We start from the raw sequence: 27,451 nt of genomic DNA on the forward strand, positions 1-27,451 counted from the left end.
AACCTTGGAAAGAGAAGAAGGGAAGTCATTGATTTAAGGTTGTTTAAGTGAATATTTTGAAATGTAATTTAGAAAATTTAATAAATATATAAATATATATGAAAGGAAAGGAAAGGAAAGGAAAGGAAAGGAAGGAAGGAAGGAAGGAAGGAAGGAAGGAAGGAAGGAAGGAAGGAAGGAAGGAAGAAAGGTGTGTCATCAACGCTCTCTGAAAATCATATCGTGAAGTTTCCAGGTGCTCTTCCATGGGAAACTTAAGAGTCTGCACAGCAAATGCCCTCTTACAGAGCACCCCACCCCCAGATTTTGATGGAGGAACTACCAAAAGGGTTCTTTCCATTGATAGTAACTCTCAATCCTGCATGCTAAGCCGGGGCAGGGTCAAATCAGGAATCAGGGTCAGAGCATCCTGTTTTGCCACCAGGTGAAATGGGAAGTGTCTCTTGTCCTGTCCTGGCTCACCTGCTGCTGCTTGTCCCCACTTCCCTGCCTGCCATGCCACCTCCACCATTGGTGGAAAAGCGCGCTAATTTTGGCTGAGATCTTGCTTGAGACCACATAACACCAGTCGTGAAAGACCTACATTGGCTCCCTGTACGTTTCCAAGCACAATTCAAAGTGTTGGTGCTGACCTTTAAAGCCCTAAACGGCCTCGGCCCAGTATACCTGAAGGAGCATCTCCACCTCCATCGTTCACTGAGCTCCAGCTCCGAGGGCCTTCTGGCAATTCCCTCATTGTGACAAGTGAGGCTACAGAGAACCAAGCAGAGGGCCTTCTCGGTAGTGGCACCTGCCCTGTGGAACGCCCTCCCATCAGATGTCAAGGAAATAAACAACGATTTGACTTTTAGAAGACATCTGAAGGCAGCCCTGTTTAGGGAAGTTTTTAATGTTTGATGTTTTATTGTATTTTTAATATTCTGTTGGGAGCTGCCCAGAGTGCCTGGGGAGACCCAGCCAGATGGGCAGGGTATAAATAAATGAATAAATAAATAATGATAATAATAATGATGATCATGATGATGATGATGATGATGATGATAATAATAATAATAATAATAATAATAATAATAATAATAATAATAATAAATAATAATTTGGATGACATCTCACAAGGTCTTGCCCACTTTGCAAGATCTCAAGCAATTTTGGCCAATATTGGTGCCACTTCTGCATTGGTGATGAGGCCTGAACAGTCTTCTCAGTCTCCCTAATGGCTGAGCTGGCTCTGTCAGGGAAATAAATAATGTCAGGGCTTCTCTGAGCCCAAGGGACACTTGTCTACTGCACCTTTACACAGATGAATTCTCTGGCCTTGCTTCCTTGGAAAATAGGAAGCTGCCTTATACTGATTATTGGACCATGTACTGGTGTTGATGCCATGCACTGAACTCTGCTGCTGATCTACATCGCTTCCTCTCCTTCCAATCTGGCTCTGAAACCCTGCTGTATCTCTGCACGTGACAGTGAATCATTCGATCGCTTCCAGTGTAGAGATGACCCAACATCAAAGAATGCCTGCCCATCTTTTCCTGAAAGCTTTAGGCTTCACCTAGTCAGCAGGCACACCCAGAACAGGGATTTCTGCAGAAACATGGGGGCAGACTTTCTGAGTGTGTTTATACTCCCCAAAACAAGTCTTTCAAAACAAGTGTGCTTCAAAATTTTAACTCCGAAAAGTATGCCAGACCCTCCAAATGTTCCTATTTTCCAGGGACAGTCCTGGATTTACAGAAGCTGCCTTGGTTTCTGATTTGATCCCAGAATGTCCCGCCTTTCCTTATGACATCCCTATTTTCACTGGAGGAATGTTGCAGGACATGGAGTTATGCAACCCCTGAGCCAAGGAGATAAGTAAGTATGCAACCTTTAGAAGACATCTGAAGGCAGCACTGTACAGTGGTACCTCGGGTTAAGAACTTAATTCATTCCAGAGGTCCGTTCTTAACCTGAAACTGTTCTTAACCTGAAGCACCACTTTAGCTAATGGGGCCTCCCGCTGCCGCCGTGCCGCTGGAGCACGATTTCTGTTCTCATCCTGAAGCAAAGTTCTTAACCCGAGGTACTATTTCTGAGTTAGCGGAGTGTGTAACCTGAAGCATATGTAACCCGAGGTACCACTGTATAGGGAAGGGTGTTTTGTTTTTTTAAAGTTTTATGTTTTATTATGTTTTTATATATGTTGGAAGCCACCCAGAGTGGCTTCAGATGGATGGGGTATAAATAATGAAATTATTAGGATTATGGAATAGGCTGTCCCTCTTTTCACTGGAGAAATGTTGGAGGGCATGGTATGCTAGCTAACAGGGGCTTGGGAAAAGCTGTGCACCTTAGTCTGAAGTTACGTGGTTACTGGAATCAAAGCTGCTGTTCATGACGGGCAAGTGTTTTCCCTCTCTAATTGTCTCAATTGCTTAGCAAGTCCGGCTGCATTCCAAGGGTGAAGTCTCTCTCTCTCTCTCTCTCTCTCTCTCTCGCTCTCTCTCTCTCTCTCTCGCTCTTGCTCTCTCTCTCATTCTCTCTCTCCACTCTTCTGGAGATGCAATCTGAAGGAAACAGCTGCAGGCCCAACTGACGAAGGTGGTGTCCTCATTGTGTAAACAGCAGAGAATAAATTATCGTCCCTTTAACCTCCTTCCATGTGATTCTCACCTGTTTGTCTCAAGTCGCTCTTTGTACCTTGTCATTATCCTAAAGTGGAGAGTTATTTGGGGCGTGGGCAACTTGTGCTTGGATCGGATTCTCATTTTGTCGCTGCTCCTGTATTATTAAGAGCTCACAATTAAATAAAGTCATATCAATCATAATTAATACTTCAGCAGGGGCAAGGTATTTGGTATTTGGTTTCGTATCGTCTCTTTGAAGTTCCTCTGTTGGAAGAACTTCCTGTCTCCACCTTCTGTGAATATTCTGGAGATTAAGGGTGCAATTCAAAGTAGCTCTAAGGAGATTGTGCTTTCAGCAGAAGCATTTCTGCTTGCTTGATTGGAACAAATTCCCCTCTCTTGCTCCTGCATGCTGCTTTGGGGCTCTCTTGACCCCCCAGAGCACATCTGGAGGAGTCAAAGGGGTCGTGTGATGGAAGCTCTATTGTGCTAGTGCTGGGAACAAGGTAGCTGAAAGAATCTCTCAAGGCAATTCTTAAAAAATGTAGTATCGACAACTGGGAAACACTGGCCTGCGAGTGCTCCAATTGGAGAACAACCTTTACCAAAGGTGTCATGGGCTTTGAAGATGCTCAAACTCAGGAGGAAAGGGAGAAACATGCTAAGAGGAAGACACGCTTGGCAAACCCTCACCGTGATCAACTCCCACCCGGAAACCTACCGGTATATCCCCACTGTGGAAGGACGTGTGGATCCAGAATTGGCCTCCACAGTCACTTACAGACTCACTGTTAAAATCGTGTTTATGGAAGACAATCTTACTCGGCTACAAGTGATCGCCAAAGAAGAAAGAAGAAGTTGAATCAAGCCATATAGGTTCACACATCTAGGTACACCACTTGGTTTCTCTACACAGAGTGTAGATTGAAAGCTGTAGACTCAGTTTTTTTTCAAAAAAAATGTATGTGTGGAATGTTCCTGCTCAAAAGTTTTGGATTTCAGGTGATGTGAAGCAACACAGACACACCATCTTGTGAGCGACACCTGATGTATCCCATTCAGAAGTGCAAGCCTTCATTTGACGTTGCAAGTGATAAATAGGTTTGTGAAACTACACCAGGAGGAAATGTCAGTGCTGTGACATGTGGCAGGCACCTACACTAGAAACTTTTCTCGTGCTCTGTAATTATCACACATTGTTGGGACAATCAATTTCAGTTTTAGCAAGCTACTGTTTACTTCTACAGAGGACATTGCAGTAACCAAAAGGATATTACTATAAGGATTTGTTAATACCACAACCCACCTTTTAACAAGGACAGGTAGTGTGGTGAACATACATTGAAGGGAAGAGTCTCAAACAAACGCGGGTGGCGCTGTGGGTAAAAGCCTCAGCACCTAGGGTTTGCCGATCAAAAGGTCGGCGGTTCGAATCCCCGCGGCAGGGTGCGCTCCCGCTGCTCGGTCCCAGCGCCTGCCAACCTAGCAGTTCGAAAGCACCCCCGGGTGCAAGTAGATAAATAGGGACCGCTTACCGGCGGGAAGGTAAATGGCGTTTCCGTGTGCTGCACTGGCTCACCAGATGCAGCTTTGTCACGCTGGCCATGTGACCCGGAAGTGTCTCCGGACAGCGCTGGCCCCCGGCCTCTTGAGTGAGATGGGCGCACAACCCCAGAGTCTGTCAAGACTGGCCCGTACGGGCAGGGGTACCTTTACCTTTACCTTTACTGCATTTGCATTAATATGGTCTGAAGCTCAACATCAAAAAAACGAAGATCATGGCCACTGGCCCCATCACCTCCTGGCAAATAGAAGGGGAAGAAATGGAGGCAGTGAGAGATTTTACTTTCTTGGGCTCCATGATCACTGCAGATGGTGACAGCAGCCCCGAAATTAAAAGACGCCTGCTTCTTGGGCGAAAAGCAATGACAAACCTAGACAGCATCTTAAAAGTAGAGACATCACCTTGCCAACAAAGGTCCGTATAGTAAAAGCTATGGTTTTCCCAGTAGTGATGTATGGAAGTGAGAGCTGGACCATAAAGAAGGCTGATCGCCGAAGAATTGATGCTTTTGAATTATGGTGCTGGAGGAGACTCTTGAGAGTCCCATGGACTGCAGGAAGATCAAACCTATCCATTCTGAAGGAAATCAGCCCTGAGTGCTCACTGGAAGGACAGATCCTGAAGCTGAGGCTCCAATACTTTGGCCACCTCATGAGAAGAGACGGCTCCCTGGAAAAGACCCTGATGTTGGGGAAAATGGAGAGGGCAAAAGGAGAAGGGGACAACAGAGGACGAGATGGTTGGACAGTGTTCTTGAAGCTACCAGCATGAGTCTGACCAAACTGCAGGAGGCAGTGGAAGACAGAAGTGCCTGGCGTGCTCTGGTCCAGGGGGTCACGAAGAGTCAGACACGACTAAATGTCTAAACAACCACTGCATTTGCAGCAGCTTTGCACTCCTGTGTCAGAGATGTCTATGCTATCTTGGTCCTGTCTGCAGAATAGGAGATGGCAGGATGCTTAAGGACATGCTCTATGGGCACTAGTCCTCCTGGCAGACCAACTCTGTGTTACAAAGATGTCTGCAAAAGTTACACAAAGGCTGGCAACATCGACCGTGTAGCCCTTGCAGGTGATTACAACACCTGGAGACAGACAGTCAGGTTGTGTATCTGCAGCAATGATCAGAGGAAGAATGGAAGGAAGGAAGAACTGGAAGGAGCACAGAGAGAAGAAACGCCTTCATCTGCCCCAGCTGCAACAAAACATGTCTCTCCTGTTATCAGTCTCTACAGCCACAGCAGGCACTGCAACCCCACAATGGTTTGACTTTACCTCTGAACACACATTCTGAGACAGACTGATGCCAAAGCAAGTGGTCTTTTGAATACAGAGCAAGTCAATCCATCGCAAGTGGAAGAGAATGTTGGGCTTTGGGAATCCAGCTGCCTCTTCAGACTTGACTTTGGGAGAACAGAACCTTCTAAAGACAGCAAGAAACATATCTATGCCTGCAGAACACAAGCTTCATTTACCACTACAAAGGAACCTTGGTTCTCAAACTTTATCCACTCTGGGAGTCTGTTTGACTCCCAAAACAGTTCAAGAACCAAGGCACGGCTTCTGATTGTCTGCAGAAAGCCCCTGCACCCAATCGGAAGCCGTGGAAGCCGTGCTGGATGTTTGGCTTCCGAAAAAACGTTCGCAAATCGGAACAATTACTTCCAGGTTTGCGGCGTTCGGGAGCCGATTTTTTCAGCATCTAAGCTGTTTGGGAACCAAGGTTCCACTGTACAGTGGTACCTCGGGTTACATACGCTTCAGGTTACATACACTTCAGGTTACACATTCCGCTAACCCAGAAATAATGCTTCAGGTTAAGAACTTTGCTTCAGGATAAGAACAGAAATTGGGCTCCGGCAGCGCGGCGGCAGCAGGAGGCCCCATTAGCTAAAGTGGTGCTTCAGGTTAAGAACAGTTTCAGGTTAAGAACGGACCTCCGGAACGAATTAAGTACTTAACCCGATGTACCACTGTAGTAGGAAAAGTATAGCACACATAGTGCATTGTGGGAGAGGTGGTGGTGTGTAGCTTAATTCTCTGCATAGATTCCCATGTAACCTTGTGTGTGCTGCTTTCCTAGAAGTTGCCTCAGTTTCCGACTCATGAATATAATAGCAATAATTAGGAATGAAAGCATTTGTGATAGTAATCACACATTTCACTGCATAATTATTACTGCTTTGGCTGTGGCTCTTGAGTAAAACACTGATTAACACACACTGTGTCTAAGGGAGCCAGGCCTATCAGAGGGAGCATTTAGTTAACAGATATTGTATGTTTCCTGATTCTTCTGATATTACAAAACTGCACATGATCCGCAATGGGTCAGCCAACCAAAAGACCTCTTCATAAGACCAAGCTCTTGTTCACATGTGCGTATACACTATTTGATCACTGCGACTTAATGCGAAGGATTGCATGTGCGAATGGTGAAAGGTCACAGAACTGAGCCTGCATCTCACATCATCTCAACAGTAATGCTTTTGAGTGGAGCTGGTTCCACACATTCAGATGTACATCATCAAATCCATCTCAATCTAGCCTATCTCATTAGGTTGTTAGAATAAAAATGGGCCAGTGTTCAACATAGTTCCTTGGTCAGCAGGATAGTGAACTGGGCCTTTTTTATACCCTCAGCAGCAGAGTAAATAAGGCCTGGTTTTGTTGATTATTTATGAAGTGTAGGTGGGTACCCATAAGGCAAGACACAGTGATAACAGCAAGAATCTGTATTGAACAAACAGAACTGGAAAACAGGGGCAAAGCAACTGCTTATATACATTTCTGAAGGCCTGGGCCACTCCCACTCCCAACGTGATTGGCTGTCCAAACTTCCAAGCTGCGAATCATAAGTCAGAATTTAAGGGCCAATGGCAGAGGCCCAAATCCTGAAATGTTCTGTGATTTGATATCATGAATTAGAACACAGGCTCAGATTCCTTAGTCCAGGGGCTCCAGACTCAAGCTCAGGCAAACACAGACCACTGAATACATAACAATTCAATTCAATTCAAGTTGCAACTTGTTAAATTGACATTCAATTTTATTTATTCCCTCTTTTGTTCTTATAGCAAAGCGGTATGCCATGAAAGCTTAACTTAACAGAAGGAGAGACTAGATAAAACTGCTTTAGTGAAAGAAATCTCTGTGATGAATGTCATTGTATTTTCAGAGCAAAAATTTATGCGTCTAGGGTCTTTATAGAGCAGAATGCAACCATACTAGCTCTTTACAGTGGTACTTCAGGTTGCAAACACTTCGGGTTACAGACTCCGCTAACCCAGAAGTAGTACCTCAGGTTAAGAACTTTACCTCAGGATGAGAACAGAAATTACGCGGTGGCGGCACGGCGGCAGCAGGAGGCCCCATTAGCTAAAGTGGTACCTCAGGTTAAGAACGGTTTCAGGTTAAGAACGGACCTCCGGAACGAATTAAGTTCGTAACCAGAGGTACCACTGTCCTTGGTTTAGCTCTCAACTGCTAGGAGATTATCTGCACCTATTGCAAATTGAAGGTTTGGAATAATTCAGTTTTAACTTGTGTTAGGAACATGAAATGAGTATTTTCAATTTTTCAGCATCTTCTCCACATCAGACTGGAACAAAATTGGGGGGAAGGGATTTGCCATGAAGTTTGCAGAACTAATGATTTGCAGACCCAAACATCATGAGACATGCTTTAAGAGACTTAAACAGGATTTTGAAAGGGGAGAAATAATCCTAACTCCCTAAAAAACTAAATAGGATATATAGATGGAGGCAGTGAGTGTTAGAGAAGAAAACAGTACTTTTTGTTGTTTCCTAAGGAGACAGAGATAACAGCTGAGATTGCATTTTCAGTGTGACAGATTGCAAAACTTGAGAGAGTACTGTCCTTTACTATCAACTCTCAAAGCTGGAAGGTAAACAGAAATGAAAATATTTCTGGGGTTCACTGGAACGCACTGCGAACACTTTGTTCCACCTGCTCTAAACTTATCGCTTCTTATGCTAAGGAAAAAATGGGCAGGATAGTTTAAAACAATGGCAACAACAGCAGGATAGCTTCAGCTGTATCTTTCCACCAAAGGGCACAAGGCATGGAACCAATAATGGCCCCGAGGACACAACATTCACCCTCAACTTGGGTTCAGATCCGTGACTTAGCTATTTTCCTGTTGGAGGGCCTTAGGCAAATTGCTGCTTTAGGCCATTCCTCTGCAGAGCAGGAAAACAGTGACAGAGGTATTGGCTATCATGTAAGATAAAGACAAACACTGAAGACATGTCCAAGTGTTGCACTGTTAACAAAGCCTGGTTCTTGCTCACACTCTGCAATTAAATTATTTTTACACAGTGTACAAGTGCTTTGCAATGTGAATATCCAAGATGAGTCCATGATCCTTTGAGCCTACCACCTAGGGATGAGGGTGGTGCTGTGATCTAAACCACTGAGTCTCTTGGGCTTGCCAATTGGAAGGTTGGCGGTTCGAATCCCTGCAACGAAGTGAGCTCCCATTGCTCTGTCCCACCTCCCGCCAACCTAGCAGTTCAAAAGCACGCCAGTGCAAGTAGATAAATAGGTACTGCTGCGGCAGGAAGGTAAACGGCATTTCTGTGTGCTCTGGTTTCCGTCACGGTGCCCCATTGCGCCAGAAGCGGTTTAGTCCTGCTGGCTACATGACCTGGAAAGCTGTCTGTGGACAAACACTGGTTCCCTCGGCCTGAAAGCCAGATTAGCACCCCAACCCCATAGTCGCCTTTGACTGGACTAAACCGTCCAGGGTCCTTTACCTTTTTACCTTACCATCTAACACAAAGGCCAAGAAGAGCTCACAAGGGATCACTCTGGCCTAGGGGACGTTACAGACTGGTGATTTGGGATACACACAAGACTTTCCAGTTCCTTCTCCATTTGGCACAATCACTGCGCATCCAGTCTGTCTACACACCAGCAACTGTTCAGCATGAAAAGAAAGATTGCATACCCTCCAGATGTCCCTATTTTCCAGGAACAGTCCCGAAAATACAGAAGCCACCCCAGTTTCTGATTAGATCCCAGAACGTCCCGGCTTCTCTTTTTCCTCCCCTCTATATCTTGGAGAGGGACGCAGGTGGCGCTGTGGGTTAAAGCCTCAGCGCCTAGGACTTGCCGATCGAAAGGTCGGCGGTTCGAATCCCTGCGGCGGGGTGCGCTCCCGCTGCTCGGTCCCAGCGCCTGCCAACCTAGCAGTTCGAAAGCACCTCCGGGTGCAAGTAGATAAATAGGGACCACTTACCAGCGGGAAGGTAAACAGCGTTTCCGTGTGCGGCTCTGGCTCGCCAGAGCAGCGATGTCACGCTGGCCACGTGACCCGGAAGTGTCTGCGGACAGCGCTGGCCCCTGGCCTCTTAAGTGAGATGGGCGCACAACCCCAGAGTCTGTCAAGACTGGCCCGTATGGGCAGGGGTACCTTTACCTTTACCTTTATATCTTGGAGAACAATTAAAAGTGGTTGTGTGTGTGTGTGTAGGTGCAAGAAACTGAGTTCTGTTTATACTGAAAATAAAATTCCTGAAAGCGTACGAAGCCCTTCCTATAATTTTGAAGGAAAATGTCACTGCAATGCTTCAGCTGCCAGCCATTTTTAAGGAAACATGTGGAGTGTTTATTCCTTTAGTGTAAATGGAGGCTTACACTGTCTACTGAGAAGTACCGTATTCCGTATTTTTCGCCCCATAGGACGCACTGCCCTATAGGACACACCTAGTTTTTTTTTTTGGGGGGGGGGAAATAAAGAAAAAAAACTGTTTCCCCCCCATGCATGGGGCTGGTGCGGGGTAAGCCTGAGCTTCCCCCAACCCCAGCCCCCAGAACAGCCTGCTATCCGCAAGCCTAGGGAGCCGCGCCAGTCTCCCCAGGCTTGCGGAAAGCTGTGCGAAGCCCAGGCGCGCTGAAGAGGCTTCGAAATGCAGGCAGCTCTGCGCAACCTTTGGGGGCCCGGCGCGCCTTCCCGCCGGGCTCCCGAGGGTTGCGCAGAACTGCGCGGAGCCCGGGAGCACAGGCAGCTCTGCGCAACCTTCGGGAGCCCGGCACGGCTTTGCGCCGGGCTCCCGAGGGTTGCGCAGAGCTTCCTGAAGCCTGGAGAGGGAGAGGGGTCGGTGCGCACCGACCCCTCTCGCTCTCCAGGCTTCAGCGAAAGCCTGTATTCGCCCCATAGGACGCACACACATTTCCCCTTCATTTTTGGAGGGGAAAAAGTGCGTCCTATAGGGCGAAAAATACGGTAAGTCCCACTGTATTCAATGGAGCTTACTCCCAGGTAACTGGGTAAAGACTGTGCAGTCTTACATTGCAATCCCCAAACATTTTTTCCCTTAGAACTAAGTCCCACTGAGTTCAATAGGATTTACTTTCTGGTATGTTCCTGATCATTCTCACAGTTGCTTCTTCTTCTTCTTCTTCTTCTTCTTCTTCTTCTTCTTCTTCTTCTTCTTCTTCTTCTTCTTCTTCTTCTTCCCTGCCATTTTCCATGACAGGGACTCAAGTTAGCTTACAGCTAAAAACTTTATTTCATTCCCTTCCCTTGTACATTGTGAGGTAATTTTCATTGGATAAATGTTGGAAGGTATGAGATTGTGGTCTCTCAATACTTTTCTCACGAAAATTGTTTCAAATCTGTCTATTCCCAGTCCAACATCACGTTCAATTTTGTCTCTTTTTTATATAAAAAAGACAGGGTTCAACAACTGTGTAGAACATATAATTTAATCTGTATCTCAGACCTAAGATACTTTCCCCCAATTGATTTATCTCTCTCAAAAAGAATTTCCTTGACACATTTATAAGAGATGTGACAGGAGGACTTGCATTCTTATAAAGCCACAACCATTTGGAGTAAAATGTTCAAATCCAAGCAATTGTGTCTTAGTGAATTGCAAAGCCAATTAATTGACCCAAGGGGCAGGTTGCAATCCATATATACAGGGGAAAGACTATAATGCGAAGCACAGTTTCTATTTCCATCCTGCTATTGAATGGAAAGGTGTTTGATTTCTTTATCTTAATGTTATTTACAGTCTTTTGCAGTCCTGCAGTGGAACAATGCTTAAAAGCTGAAGAAAACATTTGTTCCTTTAAGAGATTTAGCATTGTCTGGAGTCCGGCCAACTAGCCATTTAATCCATTTTTCCCTCTCAAGAAGAATAGGCTCTCTGTTCACCTAAAGTTACCAACAAAAAGTGAGGCTCCAGCCCCTAGCGAGGACAGCTTGTGATGCCACATGCTCAGAAGTAGTATGTAAACTTTTCCAATGAGATCTTGTTTTTTAACTTCACGGTGCCAATGAACAGGAGTGGCTTGTATACACAGGGAAATACTCTCCCTTATTCTTTATTCCACTCCTCTTGTTTTTCTCCCAGCTGAGCCTTTAACAGCAGGTTGCCTCAAAACAATGAGGAGGGTTGGCTCAAGACATTTTGCTGCCTGAGGCAAAGGACAAAATGGTGCCAAGTCAAGGCGCATATTACCCAAGGTCAACAGGGTTATTTTGGCTTCTGAGGCAGAAAAATAACTCAAATACTTCTCCCTACTACCTGCTGTTAAGAAGGCAACCACAGCTAGTAAGCAACTAAGAATTAGCTACCCTTTCAAGACATTCATCTATACCTTGGTTTTCGAACAACTTAGTTCTCAAACATTTTGGCTCCCGAAAGCCACAAACTCGGAAGTGACTGTTCCGGTTTGCGAACTATTTTTGGAAGTCGGATTGGGCTTCCGCAGCTTCCGATTGGCTGCAGGAGGAGAAGCCATACTTTGGTTTCCGAACGTTTTGGAAGTCGAACGGACTTCTGGAATAGATTCCGTTCGACTTCCAAGGTATGGAAGCTCCTCTCCACTTCCATCACTGCGTGTAATAGCTTCACTTACTTATATAGAGGGACGCGGGTGGCACTGTGGGCTAAACCACAAGAGCCTAGGACTTGCCGATCAGAAGGTCGGCGGTTTGAATCCCCGCGACGGGGTGAGCTCCCGTTGTTTGGTCCCAGCTCCTGCCAACCTAGCAGTTCAAAAGCACGTCAAAGTGCAAGTAGATAAATAGGTACCACTCCGGCGGGAAGGTAAATGGTGTTTCCGTGCACTGCTCTTATTCGCCAGAAGCGGCTTAGTCATGCTGGCCACATGACCCGGAAGCTGTACGCCGGCTCCCTTGGCCAATAAAATGAGATGAGCGCCGCAACCCCAGAGTCGGTCACGACTGGACCTAATGGTCAGGGGTCACTTTACCTTTACCTTTACTTATATAGATACCACATTATTTCACCTTAGGGTGCATATGATAATTATGTGCCTTAATGACACTTTCCAGGACATGCAAACAAATGATCTATGGTATGCCATGCTAGGCCAAAGGTTGGGAAGAGGTTTCATTTTTGAAGTGAAGCGACTGTAACTTTAGTCTCAGGATTATATTGTTTTAAGTTTCTTTGTTGGAAGCTTATTTTATAGGAAATTGGGAGGGAATAAACCCAGTCTTCACTATGATGTTTCTTCCTTGTCACAACATGATACATTACAGGTTTCCAAGCCTGCCATTTCTTGCTCCGAAATGTGTGACACAAGGGCAAAGAGGCAGTAGATTCTGTTTTTAAAAACGATTATTTTGTTGAATGCTCATTCACTCAGATAATTCCTGTGTTGAAACAGGGTTGCAACCCAGAGAGAGAAAAAGAAAAAGAGCACATATATTTAAATTTGCCACTGTGGATGGGGATGAACGCCCATGTGGAGAATGTTCCACCTTAACAAGGCACCTGCAGTTTCAAACCCACACCAAAGTCCTGTGTGGATAAGCCTGAAAAAAATAAGTGGTACCCAATTCTGCGTTACCGAAAAAGAGAGGAAATGCAACATAAAAGGGGGGGAGGGAACCCAGTTTTGCATAAAATTTGCATATACTAATTTATTTGGATAGACATAAATGTATTAATTACAAAACATTACAATGCTAATCTATCTATCTCTCTATCTATCTATCTATCATCTATCTATCTATCTATCTATCTATCTATCTATCTATCTATCTATCTCAAACAATTCCATGTATCCTGACAATTGAAACAAAAGCCTGATATAAATCCATCTGGTCAATTTGGGGGTGTGGGGCAAGAGAATACAACATACAAGTGTGAAAAGAATAGAACCACAAGGCAGGCAAATATTGTCTTTTCCATGCCCCACCCAGAGGAGGCAAACCAAAAATACATGCTGATAACAAGGACCTTTTTTTAAAGTTTTAAAGAGACAATAACCTCTTTCAGACAGTAGAAGTGAAGTTTATTTATCCAGCAAAACTCTGAAATCCAGAGCACCTTATTTGGCTTCTCCTTTATAGATGTGATTGTAGCACTGAATTCTATAATCAATGCTATAATCATGAAGGACGATTAGGCCCAAATCCAGTTTTCCAGAAAAGAACTCTGCTGAGTGGAGCTCTAGAAATGGAAACAGCATTGACTTACAGCTTCTTTGGTTTTCTTAGGAAACTACAAAGTACAGCAGGCCAAGGGGCAAAAAGTTGGCATGATGACCTATGTCTCATGGAGGAAAGGGCTTCCCCAAGATGCAACAGCTTTGCCTGTTCAATTTCAGCTTGTTACACACTTGCTAAAAAGGCACGGGGGCCTTGTAGAAAAATGTGACCCCTGCCCAAACCCAGAGAAGGATGAAGGATGCTCTCACTGAGGTTCTTCCACCACCTGACATTAGGCAGGTGGTAACTGGAAATGTAGTGATGTATGGAAGTGAGAGCTGGACCATAAAGAAGGCTGATCGCCGAAGAATTGATGCTTTTGAATTATGGTGCTGGAGGAGACTCTTGAGAGTCCCATGGACCGCAAGAAGATCAAACCTATCCGTTCTGAAGGAAATCAGCCCTGAGTGCTCACTGGAAGGACAGATCCTGAAGATGAGGCTCCAATCCTTTGGCCACCTCATGAGAAGAGAAGACTCCCTGGAAAAGACCCTGATGTTGGGAAAGATGGAGGGCACAAGGAGAAGGGGACGACAGAGGACGAGATGGTTGGATAGTGTTCTCGAAGCATGAGTTTGACCAAACTGCGGGAGGCAGTGTAAGACAGGAGTGCCTGGCGTGCTCTGGTCCATGGGGTCACGAAGAGTCGGACATGACTAAACAACAACAACAACTGGAAATGGCTTTCTTGGCGATTAAATATGGTAGCCTTCTCGAATAAAGTTCGTACACTGTACTCTTTTGTAGAATTACGTAAGAGGAGTCTGCTGGAAGGCCCCATCTAGTTCAACATCCTGTCAGTGCAGTGGCTGATCAGTTTGAATATGGAACTAAAACTGAACTGTAATTCGCAGGAACGTGATTCACAGTCGTATAACAGTTCTAAAATAGTAGTATTGAAATACTTCCTAAATAAATTTAATATTAAAATAGGAGATGTAATGCCGAAAGCAGGTGAGGAAAAAAGGAAGCAAAACCACTCTAAATATACTAGCCCTCAGTGTTAGAAACTGAGATATGAAAGCTAGGAACTATATGGCACCTTAAACCTAGGTTATGGGCGCAACAACAGAATGTTTAGGTGCGCTTTTTTATAACAAGAATACAAAGCTGAAAATGAATGAACTGCAGCTAAAGGCTTATATTCATTTTTCACATAGTCTAGTCCTCATCTGAAGACTGCAAAAAACAAAGCCATACTTCCCCTTCCCGCCCCCCTAATATTCTTATGAGGGTCCCTTTTCTAGTCCTCAGAGAGTGGCTGGAAGTGGGGAGGCAGAAAAAGGTCCTCCTTTCGTTCCAGCAGTGGCAGTTTTAATCTGAAATCTTAGGTGCGCAGTACTGCTCCCAGAGCTCAGAAACTGCTTGCGTTCATCAAATTCCCTGTCCCAAAGCGTGTGTTGAACAATGGGAGTTTCGAACGCTGCTAGCTCTGAATGGTCGCCAGCTTTTTTTCCTGCCGGACTCCTGTGCCTTTAATAGCTGAATGGCAAGCAAAACACAAAAGACATACACTACAGGTGCAGTCTTACCTGGCGTGGGAATACAATGACAGGTAAAGAATCGCCTTACTGAATTTTTACCTGTCAGGCAACTGTTAAAGGAACTCTGCCAGAACGAAAACAAAGTGCTTGCTTTGCTCTTAATCATCAACTTGCAACCAGGAAAAAAGTATGGCTGGGTAATCTGCTCAGCTTTTGTTTTCTGCTTTGGTATTTGGGCTGTAAGAAGCTATTCTTTGTTAATTATCACATTGTCTGCGACCATGCAGTTCACTTGCAGGGCTGTACGGTGTTATATTTGTTGTTTGGCTTTTAAAATGTGACAGGTGTGTGGTGTTAAGGGAGAAAACCATTGCTAGGTGGGCATTAAGCTGATGTCACTGAGCAGGGAGGAAATAAGAACCGCTAAGGGCATATAGCAGGTCAAGAAAAGAATACAAAATCCTTCTTACCAACCACAGGTACCACAAACATCTCTTTAAGCAAAGGGATTTTGGGCTTTGGCAGACATTCCTAATCCATTTAATTGCTTACGACTGCAGTCACTCGGTGTGTAGAGTCTGCCTTATTTTAATTAATTCCTTTTATTCCTTTTATTTTATTTATTCCTTTTATTAACTTGCTTCAACCATTTAACACCAGTTAAACCATTAGCCAGCCTGTCATGCAGACTCTCTTAGTGTCCCTATTTTCCCAGGACAGCCCCGGACTTACAGTAGCCATCCCAGTTTCTGATTTTATTCCAGAATGTTCCGCTTTTGCTTAGGGCGTTCCTATTTTCATCGAAAAAATGTTGGAGGGAATGGAGTTATGTGACCCCCTGAGCCAAGGAGATAAATAACTATACCACCTTTAGAAGACATCTTTAGAAGACATCTGAAGGCAGCTCTGTATAGGGAAGGTTTTTAATTTTAAAAAAGTTTAATGTTTTGTTATGTTTTTATTATGTTGGAAGCTGCCCAGAGTGGCTGAGATAACCCAGTCAGATGGATGGAGTATAAATAATAAAGTTGTTGTTGTTGTAGGAGAGTGCAAAATATGGTCTGAAGCTCAACATCAAAAAAAACGAAGATCATGGCCACTGGGCCCATCACCTCCTGGCAAATAGAAGGGGAAGAAATGGAGGCAGTGAGAGATTTTACTTTCTTGGGCTCCATGATCACTGCAGATGGTGACAGCAGCCACGAAATTAAAAGACGCCTGCTGCTTGGGAGAAAAGCAATGACAAACCTAGACAGCATATTAAAAAGTAGAGACATCACCTTGCCAACAAAGGTCTGCATAGTAAAAGCTATGGTTTTCCCAGTAGTGATGTATGGAGGTGAGAGCTGGACCATAAAGAAGGCTGATCGCCGAAGAATTGATGCTTTTGAATTACGGTGCTGGAGGAGACTCTTGAGAGTCCCATGGACTGCAAGAAGATCAAACCTGAAGGAAATCAGCCCTGAGTGCTCACTGGAAGGACAGATCGTGAAGCTGAGGCTGCAATACTTTGGCCACCTCATGAGAAGAGAAGACTCCCTGGAAAAGACCCTGATGTTGGGAAAGATGGAGGGCACAAGGAGAAGGGGACGACAGAGGATGAGATGGTTGGACAGTGTTCTTGAAGCTACCAGCATGAGTTTGACCAAACTGCGGGAGGCAGTGGAAAACAGAAGTGCCTGGTGTGCTCTGGTCCATGGGGTCACGAAGAGTCGGACACGACTAAACAACAACAAAATTTTCATCAAAGAAATGCTGGAGGGTATAGCCATGCAATTCTTCCTCCAAGCCATTTGCCTTTAACTACTGCACAATAACTTCCGCCATCAGTGGGTATAGGGTTCCCTCAGCACACAGCAATAGGAAAATGCTGCCCCTGTTGTACATCTGCCAGGAGTGCTAAATGTACGGAGCCTTCGCCCAGAAAAAAAACAGTGGCAGACGAAAGGCACCCTCGGATGATTCAAACTTAGAAACATTTAGATTGCAATGTTTAAAGGGCTCGGCTAATCGATTAAAACTTGTTTAAAAGTCAACCAGAGTCTGATGAATTTGGGCAGTAGATTTATATTTATAGAAATAATTAACTGAAGATAGCATGCGACAAGTTCCTCCTTTCCTCATACAGGTGACATCATTGTGCCCCACCTTTTGTATATAAAGTAGAAAGCCTGAAAAGGAAGATTGCTTGTGTACATGACCCTGTGTGTCCTCTAGGTAGCAGATTCCCATCACACAATTTTTTAATGTAACAGCATTTTTCTCTGCATGTTCAACCTGAACAGACCCTCCTGTAACTTGAGCCCATTAGATCCAGTTCGGCGTTCTGGGGCAACAGAGAAGTGTTAAGTTGTGGGTGAACATATCAGACAACACAGCGATTCTTCAAACAGCTCTTGTTTATTCACAGGCCAGGCCAGAACTGAACTGAAGGGCTCAGTCAGCCTGCTTATATAGAGCTCCAGTACCACATTACTGTAACAACTTTCTAAAACTATCCAATCACTGAACGTCACTTTCGATCCTTCATTTGCATAACTATCTACAGTATCCATTCAATCGCTGAACGTCACTTTCGATCCTTCATTTGCATAACTATCTACAGTATCCCCCTGCTGGCCCAGGGTGAGAACTTCAGTACATAACACCCCTCCCCACCGAGATAAGGCGTTAGTTAAAATCGTAATGGTTTCCTTATATACAGCACTACACGTAATAGTTCAATTAGGCACAAAAGCATATCAGTTACATTTCACATACTTCCACATACTTAGACCAACAGTGTTACATGTCCAACAACATAGAATTGCCCCTTGGCTGTATTTAAGATCAAACACTAATTTTTCCGTAGCACCTACTTGGCCTATATAGAACTTTTTAAACCCTTCTTTGATTTTGCACACAGATGAACACTTCTGGAATTTATGACCGTGTGAAATGGAACGGGTGATGCGTGAGACACAATGGAAACAATTGTTAGCGACGACAGCAACAGATCATTTAGATTTCCCTCCTGCCATATATTATGGTAGTGGGAAAATTAACTCGTTAAAAGAGAGAGCTCAGTCGGTAGAGCATGAGCCTTTTAATCTCAGGGTTGTGGGTTCGAGTCCCACACTGGCCAAAAGATACCTGCATTGCAGGGGGTTGGACTAGATGACCCTCGTGGTCCCTTCCAACTCTATGATTCTGTGAAAAGACAGCTTTTTGGCTCAACACAGTCTGTAGGAGAATAACAATCACAGAGAGTCAGACTAATGTGAAAATCACAGTTGCGATGAAAGCGGGGAATTAGACCATGAGTAGTCAAACTAAGGCCTGGGGGCCGGATCTGGCCCAATCGCCTTCTCAATCCGGCCCTCGGATGGTCAGGGAATCAGCGTGTTTTTACATGAGTAGAATGTGTCCTTTTATTTAAAGTACATCTCTGGGTGATTTGTAGGGCCTGTGTGGTGTTTTTACATGAGGAGAATGTGTCCTTTTATTTAAAATGCATCCCTGGGATATTTGTGGGTGTCAGGGAACTGCCATCAGAGCCAGAGGTGGAGGGAAGGCTCCAGAGCGATGCCGGAGAGGGTCCCAGCAGGGAGAGAGACAGCCCATCTGCTGGGGAAGGAAATCAACGTAACACCAGGAGAGATGGGGGGCAGATGGGGGAGTCAGAGAAAAGGCTCCAGGACTCTTCACCGGAGACTAGTGGGGAGAGCACGGGTACTCCGCTGCCCACACCCTCCCTGCGCAGAAGACTTCCACGCAGGGAGAGTAGGAGGAGACTTGGCGTCAAAGAACTTCTTTGCTGGAAGAAGTTTAAGAAACGCCCACTGACGGATTCTGCCAGCGACTGAGACAGCCACGAGTGCAAGGCTGTCCAGACAGAAAGGGTTCAACCAGGCAACCTAGCCAGGAGTTGCGGCAACTTACGCACGAGCAACCCCCTCAGAACCATTGCAGTGGGGCATAGGAATTCGTTCTTTTTTCTTCCCCCCCCCCAAAAAAAATATAGTCCGGCCTCCCACAAGGTCTGAGGGACAGTGGACCGGCCCCCTGTTGAAAAAGTTTGCAGACTCCTGAATTAGACAATCTGCAAAACTTATATAGCACAGCCAACTCCAAAGAACTCTTTTTGTACAAATGTACCACTTGAATGCCAAAATAGCCTTGTTAAGTAGTCTACGTAGTATAAACCAGTTATGCCAACATCAAAATAAAAACATCCATCAGTGAAACAGATCAAAAGGCAATACACTTACAGGTGAAACGCGAAAAATTAGAATATTGTGGAAAAGTTCATTTATTTCAGTAATTCAACTTAAAAGGTGAAACTAAGATATATGAGATAGACTCATGACATGCAAAGCGAGATATGTCAAGCCTTTATTTGTTACAATTGTGATGTTTATGGTGTACAGCTGATGAAAACCCCAAATTAACAGTCTCAAAAAATTAGAATATTAAATGAAATCAGCAAAACAAGGACTGCAAATAGAGCGATATTGGACCTCTGAGAAGTAGAAGCATGCACATGTACTCAGAACTTGGTTTGGGCCCCTTTTGCATCAATTACTGCCTCAATGCGGCGTGGCATGGGTGCTATCAGCTTGTGGCACTGCTGAGGTGTTATGGAAGACCAGGAAGCTTCAATAGCAGCCTTCAGTCTTCTACATTGCTCGGTCTCATGTCTCTCATCTTTCTCTTGGCAATGCCCCTAGATTCTCTATGGGGTTCAGGTCAGGCAAGTGTGCTGGCCAATCAAGAACAGTAATCCCATGGGCATTGAACCAGGTTTTGGTACTTTTGGCACTGTGGGCAGGTGACAAATTCCTGCTGGAAAATGAAATCAGCATCCCCATAAAGCTCGTCTGTGGAAGGAAGCATGAAGTGCTCCAAAATCTCCTGGGAGACAGCTGTGTTGACCCTGGACTTAATGAAGCACAGTGGACCAACACCAGCTGATGACATGGCTCCCCAAATCAACACAGACTGTGGAAACTTCACAGTGGACTTCAAGCATCTGGCATTGTGTGCCTCCCCATTCTTCCTCCAGACTCTGGGTCCTTCGTTTCCAAGTGAGATGCAAAAGCTGCTCTCATCAGAAAAGAGATTTGGGGAGCCATGTCATCAGCTGGTGTTGGTCCACTGTGCTTCATTAAGTCCAGGGTCAACGTAAGCGTCTACCAGGAGATTTAATATTCATTTAATATTCTAATTTTCTGAGATTGTTAATTTGGGGTTTTCATCAGCTGTACGCCATAAACATCACAATTATAACAAATAAAAGCTTGACATATCTCGCTTTGCATGTCATGAGTCTATCTCATATATTACTTTCACCTTTTAAGTTGCATTACTGAAATAAATGAACTTTTCCACAATATTCTAATTTTCTGAGTTTCACCTGTAAAACAACACAGCGAGTGGACCAGGAGGCTCAGGTTGAGAGATCAAGGGAATTCCTGTGTAAATAGGCAGCGTGAAGCGGCTGCCTCAGGGAAGAGATTTTGGACCAGCATTTGTTGGTGCCAAAGTGCCAAATTTATCACTGTAATTCACTTCCAGTTCTAAACATTCCTTTGCTCATGGAAGTGTAACCAAGTCACCAGTACCACCTTTGTCTAGGAGGAAGGTATTAGCAGACGCATGGTCACTCTGAGGTTTGGAGGGGTACACACCCTTTATTTCTAAGGATAAAATCCTAAGGGCAGGTGAACCACAATAAATAATGCAATGAACAACATTCAGTGGCCACAGAATGGCAGCCCACTGGCTACTTTCCACAACAGACAGTAAAATGTGTTTGAATTGCAATTGTGCTGTAACAGGCACGTCCAACAGGTAGATTGTGATCTACTGGTAGATCACTGGATGTCTGTGGTAGATCACAGGTAGATCACTGGCTCTTAACTCTGTGAGTAGATCACAGTCTCTTGGGAGTTGGCCAGCCCTGTGCTATAATAAGCACAAGCAATTTCATTGTGGGATCAGTAATAATAATAATAATTAATAATAATAATAATAATAATTATTATTATTATTATTATTATTATTATTTATTATTTGTACCCCACCCATCTGGCTGGGTTTCCCCAGCCACTCTGGCGGCTTCCACAGAAACCAAAAATACACTAAATATCACACATTAAAAACTTCTGTGAACAGGGTTGCCTTAAGATGTCTTCTGAATGTCAGGTAGTTGTTTATCGCTTTGACATCTGATGGGAGGGCGTTTCACAGGGCGAGCGCCACCGCCAAGAAGGCCCTCTGCCTGGTTCCCTGTAGCTTTGCTTCTTGCAATGAGGGAACTGCCAGAAGGCCCTTGGCGCTGGACCTCAGCGTCCGGGCAGAACGATGGGGATGGAGACGCTCCTTCAGGTATACTGGGCCGAGGCCGTTTAGGGCTTTAAAGGTCAACACCAGAACTTTGAATTGTGCTCAGAAACATACTGGGAGCCAATGTAGGTCTTTCAAGACTGGTGTTATGTGGTCTCGGCGGCCGCCTCCAGTCACCAGTCTAGCTGCCGCATTCTGGATTAGTTGTAGTTTCCGGGTCACCTTCAAAGGTAGCCCCACGTAGAGCGCATTGCAGTAGTCCAAGTGGGAGATAACTAGAGCATGCACCACTCTGGCGAGACAGTCTGCGGGCAGGTAGGGTCTCATCCTGCGTACCAGGTGGAGTTGGTAGACAGCTGCCCTGGACACAGAATTGACCTGCGCCTCCATGGACAGCTGTGAGTCCAAAATGACTCCCAGGCTGCGCACCTGGTCCTTCAGGGGCACAGTTACCCCATTCAGGACCAGGGAGTCCTCCACACCAGCCCGCCCCCTGTCACCCCAAAACAGTACTTCTGTCTTGTCAGGATTCAACCTCAATCCATTAGGCATTTTATTAAATGTTGGTAAGTTAAAAGCAGTACCCACACACCATTACGGTCAATTTACCAAGACACTTTGCTCCGAAAGCCAGAGCAGGAGATGCTATTCATTTATTTCACAAAATTTATGTACCGCTTGCTTTTAGAAAAACCTCAGAGCAGTTTACAAAATAAAAATAACCGCTAAAAAATTGACAACCATAATTGATAACATACAGAAGGTTAAAACGGCAATAAAATAGACTAAAACAAATTAAAACTCCTACAAACTTTCTAAACATCTGGGTAGGCATGTTTAAATGCCTTCAGCAGGGACTCAAAAAAGTTTCGCTGGCGCAGAGAAAATGACTGTAAATGCATAGGAAGTGGAAAAGCGATTTCTGCAATGTGTAAGGAAGCCCTCAGGCAAGGAGAAAAAGAGACTTACAAGTACAGGAAGAGCACTTCTGGATAATATGCATTTAATATTTTCATAACGCTTTAGAGATAGTGTCCAAAAGGACTACAGTGGTACCTCGGGTTAAGAACTTAATTCGTTCTGGAGGCCCGTTCTTAACCTGAAACTGTTCTTAACCTGAGGTACCACTTTAGCTGCCGGAGCACGATTTCTGTTCTCATCTTGAAGCAAAGTTCTTAACCCGAGGTACTATTTCTGGGTTAGCAGAGTCTGTAACCTGAAGCATCTGTAACCTGAAGCGTCTATAACCCGAGGTACCACTGTATTCCAGTATATGTTGGAGACGGTTTATAAAAAAACAGTTTATACTAAGCCCTGTTTGCTGCCTCTGAATAATGTAGGTATGAAATCCAGACTAAGACAAGATTCATTTAGGAATGGTTTATCGGTGTTGTGCCAAAGACATTGAACAGTTGTATTTACCTCCCTGATCAAATATTTGCTATTCTCTTTTAAAGTGTTCCAGGAACATATGACGTCACTAAACATCTCTCTCACATTTACCTTTGAGTATCTTACAATACTGGATGTCCAGGACCCACCCAGCCACTATGTACAGTCGTTATTTAAAATAAAAGTGAAGGCACAATAAAAGAGCTTGGTGGCCACTCCCTCCCCATACTGGCGATGTAGCAAGCAAACAGTAGCAGCAATCGTCTGTATGTCCTTAAATAGATATATATATATGTATAGGGGCCATTCAGCTAAGCACTTCTTGTCCCTTACGTTTCAGTGGGAAACATTTATAAGTTTCAAGAACATAAGAACTGACTGAGAGTTCATTTAGCCTGGCATTCAGTGGCTAGCCACATGGTTCCAAATACCTTACAAATAGGCCATAGAAAAGACAACAGCCCACTTTTGATATTTATTCCCTGTATCTGGTGTTCAGAGACTATGAAAACAGAGATACCACTTCAGTATCATGCAAAACAGATTTTGATAGATCTGTTCTTCTGTCACAATCCGCACCACCACCCTCCCTCAGAGTGAGTACAGTGGACACTTGGGTTGCGAATGTGATCCGTGCGGGAGGCATGTTCGCAACCCGCAGTGCCGCATCTGCGCACGTGCAGGTTGTGATTCAGCGCTTCTGCACATGCGCAAAGTGCGATTTAGCGTTTCTGTGCACGTGCGAATGCCGAAACCAGGAAGTAACCCATTCCGGTACTTCCGGGTTTCAGCGCGTCCATAACCCAAAAAAACCCCCGCAACCTGAAGCGCAACCTGAGGTATGATTGTATTTGATACTGGTTAATAGTTCCAGTCTAAGCTGAAACTGATCCTACGATACACCATCAGTTCTGGCAACAACTGCAGAATCAAGCTCACTCCAAAGTCAAGGCTTCATCCATAGCATGCCCTAGATTTGAGTAGATTGCCAGCTTCCTCTCCTGCTTTCTTTCCTTAATACCAAAAAGTGGTGCCACCATCGAGAAGGCTCTACCCTACATCAGGGGCTTCCCCTGTAGACCTCAGAAGTTTGGAGTAGGCGCCTCACAAGATAAGCAGAGCCCAAGCAATATAGGGCTTTGACGGACAAGACCAGCACTTTGAAACTCAGTTCCTTCAGCATTAGTGAAATAAGCTCACTAACACTGGCATTAATTAATGACTCAGAAATAGCTGCAAGTTCCAAGCAAATTTCTAATGTAGTTAGGTAAAAGTAAAGGGACCCCTGACCATTAGGTTCAGTCGTGACTGACTCTGGGGTTGCGGCGCTCATCTCGCTTTATTGGCCGAGGGAGCCGGAGTACAGCTTCCGGGTCATGTGGCCAGCATGACTAAGCCGCGTCTAGAGAACCAGAGCACATGGAAACGCTGTTTCCCTTCCCGCTGGAGCAGTACCTATTTATCTACTTGCACTTTGACATGCTTTTGAACTGCTAGGTTGGCAGGAGCAGGGACCGAGCAACGAGAGCTCACCCCGTCACGGGGCTTCGAACCGCCGACTTTCTGATCGGCAAGCCCTAGGCTCTGTGGTTTAACCCACAGCGCCACCCGCGTCTCTTCTAATGTAGTTAAGAAGATATAAAACACTCCTTTCACTTGGCCGCCACAAGGGGAACCATGAATACCAAGATGGATGCTGAAACTCATTTCAGGCTGAAGTTACCTCACCTTTGGAAGAAGAATGACTTCATCTAGAATGGTCAAGACCTCTACTCCTGAATCAGAAGCCACCAATCACCACAATCTCGGGCATAACTAGAAAAAAATGGCAGGAGGTTCATGACTGGATACCCCTCCCTTTAAAAATAAAAATAATCAGTAATACTAGGGTTTCTGATTCAGATCAGTGATCCAGGACATTTACTGGTTGGTCTGCAGCCAGCATGCCCATATTGTTTATTAAACTCAGACAGCAACACTTTCTTTTTAGAGTTTTGCGAACTTCTCTAAGATGCACACCAGAGCCACTACAAACGCATGAGCTACAGTATGTAACACACTGTAGCTAATTTTTCGAGAGGGCACCTCAAATGTTTTATGCAAACATCTACAAGGCTGCACAGTATGTGCACAAAGTCTCTTTAAATCCCCAATGGAAATAACTGATAGAAAAATAGATACCAGGATTGTCAGACACAGCAACTAACAAGATCAGCGAGTGGAGCACAGCAAAACACCATTGTGTTCTAGAACAATCATAGCATTAGATTTATAGGCCGCTCACTCCCAAAACAGAACTGTCCCGAAGGAGAAAGGTGACTGGTTTTCCCCCTGCAACAGAACTAAGAGTCTGGCAACATCTTAAATACTAATACTTTTATTATATATCACATGCTTTCATTGGTTTATGTCTAAAGGACAATGCTAGTTCGTGAAAGCTTATGCCATAATAAGTGTGTTTCAGAGCAATCCTAAGTACTGTATAGGAAGCCAGTGGAATTTATGCTAACATAAATTCATCCTATTCCAAACTCTATTCAGGATTGAGACAACTGACAGCTGAGGTGGCCCAAGTCTGGCAGAAAGAAAACAAGCCTTTACAATAGAACTTGACTTACAGCACTCTGTTTGCCAGTATAAGTTCGGCTAATTTACCAGTTGTGCCTGATTTAGGGCGGGCGCTGTGGGTGATTTGCCCCTAAATTGCACTGAGCCAAGAGGGTGCCAAATTGAGAAGATCCATAATTGAGAAGATCTATTTGGGGGCGCCAAATTTTGGCCTCACACAGGGCGCCATATCACAAAAGATTCTCAAAGTCTACTCTTGGTTGCTATGTCACATGACTGAGATAAAAGAGGTTTGGAATACAGTCGTACCTTGGAAGTCAAATGGAATCTGTTCCGGAAATCCGTTTGACTTCCAAAATGTTCGGAAACCGCGCGGCTTCCGATTGGCTGCTTCCAAATAGTTCGCAAACCGGAACAGTCACTTCCAGGATTGCGGCATTCGGGAGCCAAAACGTTCAAGAACTAAGCTGTTCGAAAACCAAGGTATGTCTGTAGTTGTAAGTCTCTCCTTGCTCATCCTGCCCCTGCTATACCCCAAACCACACTTTTGGGGGACTTCCTCCAGCATACGTTTCACTGGCTTAAGCTGGCTGAGCCAGTATAGACCTGGCTCAGCTGGGCCCCAGCTGAGCTCTGCCTGCACAGCCCGCAATCTCTGTCTGTTCCAGGCTTGATCATCCCAGCAGATCTTGGCTATGGGTTGTGTGCTGTTAGGTGTCATTTTTTCCATTCCCAAAGTGGTCGTAACAAAAACAATCTCCTAAAAGACATCAAGTTACATCAAATGGAAAGCACCGGCGGAGGAGGTGGGAAAATATCCCTTTCTCCCGCCATTGTCCTTCTTTCATCGGACATGTAGAACTTGACAGCAGCAACTCAAGACAATCATTGCCTAAGTTCACATTCGTACATCCACCTGATTTAGAATCAGAAGCGTGCTATTTTTTCAGACTCTATAATTATTCACTTTTCTTCCTTCCGATCCCATTTACACCCCAGCCACCAGCTTCTTATGCGATATATTTTCGCCCACGTTCCCTGCCACCCACTCATCAGAGAGCCTCATCTGTGTATCTGTTATCACACACAAATTTGCAAATGTGCATTTAATGCATTCACTTTTTTCCCAATTGTAAGAAGAATTCTCTTGAATTTCATGGAATTTGAAATCAATAGGCAAAGCCACTTTTCACACAAAACATATCACAAACTTTCGAGAGACATGTGCCAAATATATAGTATTTCCCCCCCAAGCAATTTCCACCAATTGCTACCTATCCCCATGCATGTTACAATTTAAAGTCAGGAGTCAACCTGATATTCAGCTCCAGATTTGGGGCTTAATTTGCAAACCGGTAGTATCACAAAGAGGTCTCCGACAACAGATGGTCTCCCCACTTTACGAGACCCCACCCCAAGGGTAAATCTGGATTAAAGTGCCAGGGAATTGGGGACAGGAAATATAGGCTGGCACGTGATGCTTTCAACATTGTGTGGGTGCCTTTCATGCACTAGTAGCCCTGCTCCCACGATAAACACCTGTCGACAGCGCCATTCAACCTCAACCCATCTGTTGAAGAAATGCACAAACGAGAAGTTTTCAAAAGCCTGGAGCCACTGATGGCTAGAGGAACGTACTTGCTGGTTTTAAAGTAGAACCAAACAGTGCTTCTTGCAGCAACAAGTGAAACTCTTAACAGGTTTCTATCCGAAGGTAGCATCACAGACCTTCTGCTACAACACAGAACATTATGTCAGGTGTCTCAGTTTCAAAAGCCTCGCAGGGAAAGTGGCAGAAGTTTTGAAAGACAGAAGAGCTTCGCTTACCTGCAGCTTCTGCGCTGTTGGGGAAACGGAGCTGGCTACTGATTAGGATCTCCCATAGCTTAAGCCTGGCTTCTGCATTTGAATGCTAAATATGTAACAAATGCCTCCTTTAGCAGGCGGGAGTTTGCATGACCTCCTAATGAGAGACACTGTCGCGAGTGTCATTGGGCACCCAGGAGTCATGTGACGGA

The 27,451-nt window shown here is 44.8% G+C and overlaps 1 protein-coding gene across 1 annotated transcript in view; it reads right to left on the minus strand.

The window, feature by feature from the left end:
- Positions 1-27,451, minus strand: part of PGCKA1 (PDCD10 and GCKIII kinases associated 1) — a 60,482-nt gene extending 33,031 nt beyond the window's left edge. The window contains exon 1 of the mRNA XM_079989842.1: positions 27,261-27,451. The gene's annotated coding sequence lies outside the window, so the exon portion shown is untranslated. The remainder of the gene's footprint in view (positions 1-27,260) is intronic.

The sequence above is a fragment of the Podarcis cretensis genome (assembly GCF_951804945.1).
Source record: "Podarcis cretensis genome assembly, chromosome: 9".
NCBI classification, from domain to species: domain Eukaryota; kingdom Metazoa; phylum Chordata; class Lepidosauria; order Squamata; family Lacertidae; genus Podarcis; species Podarcis cretensis.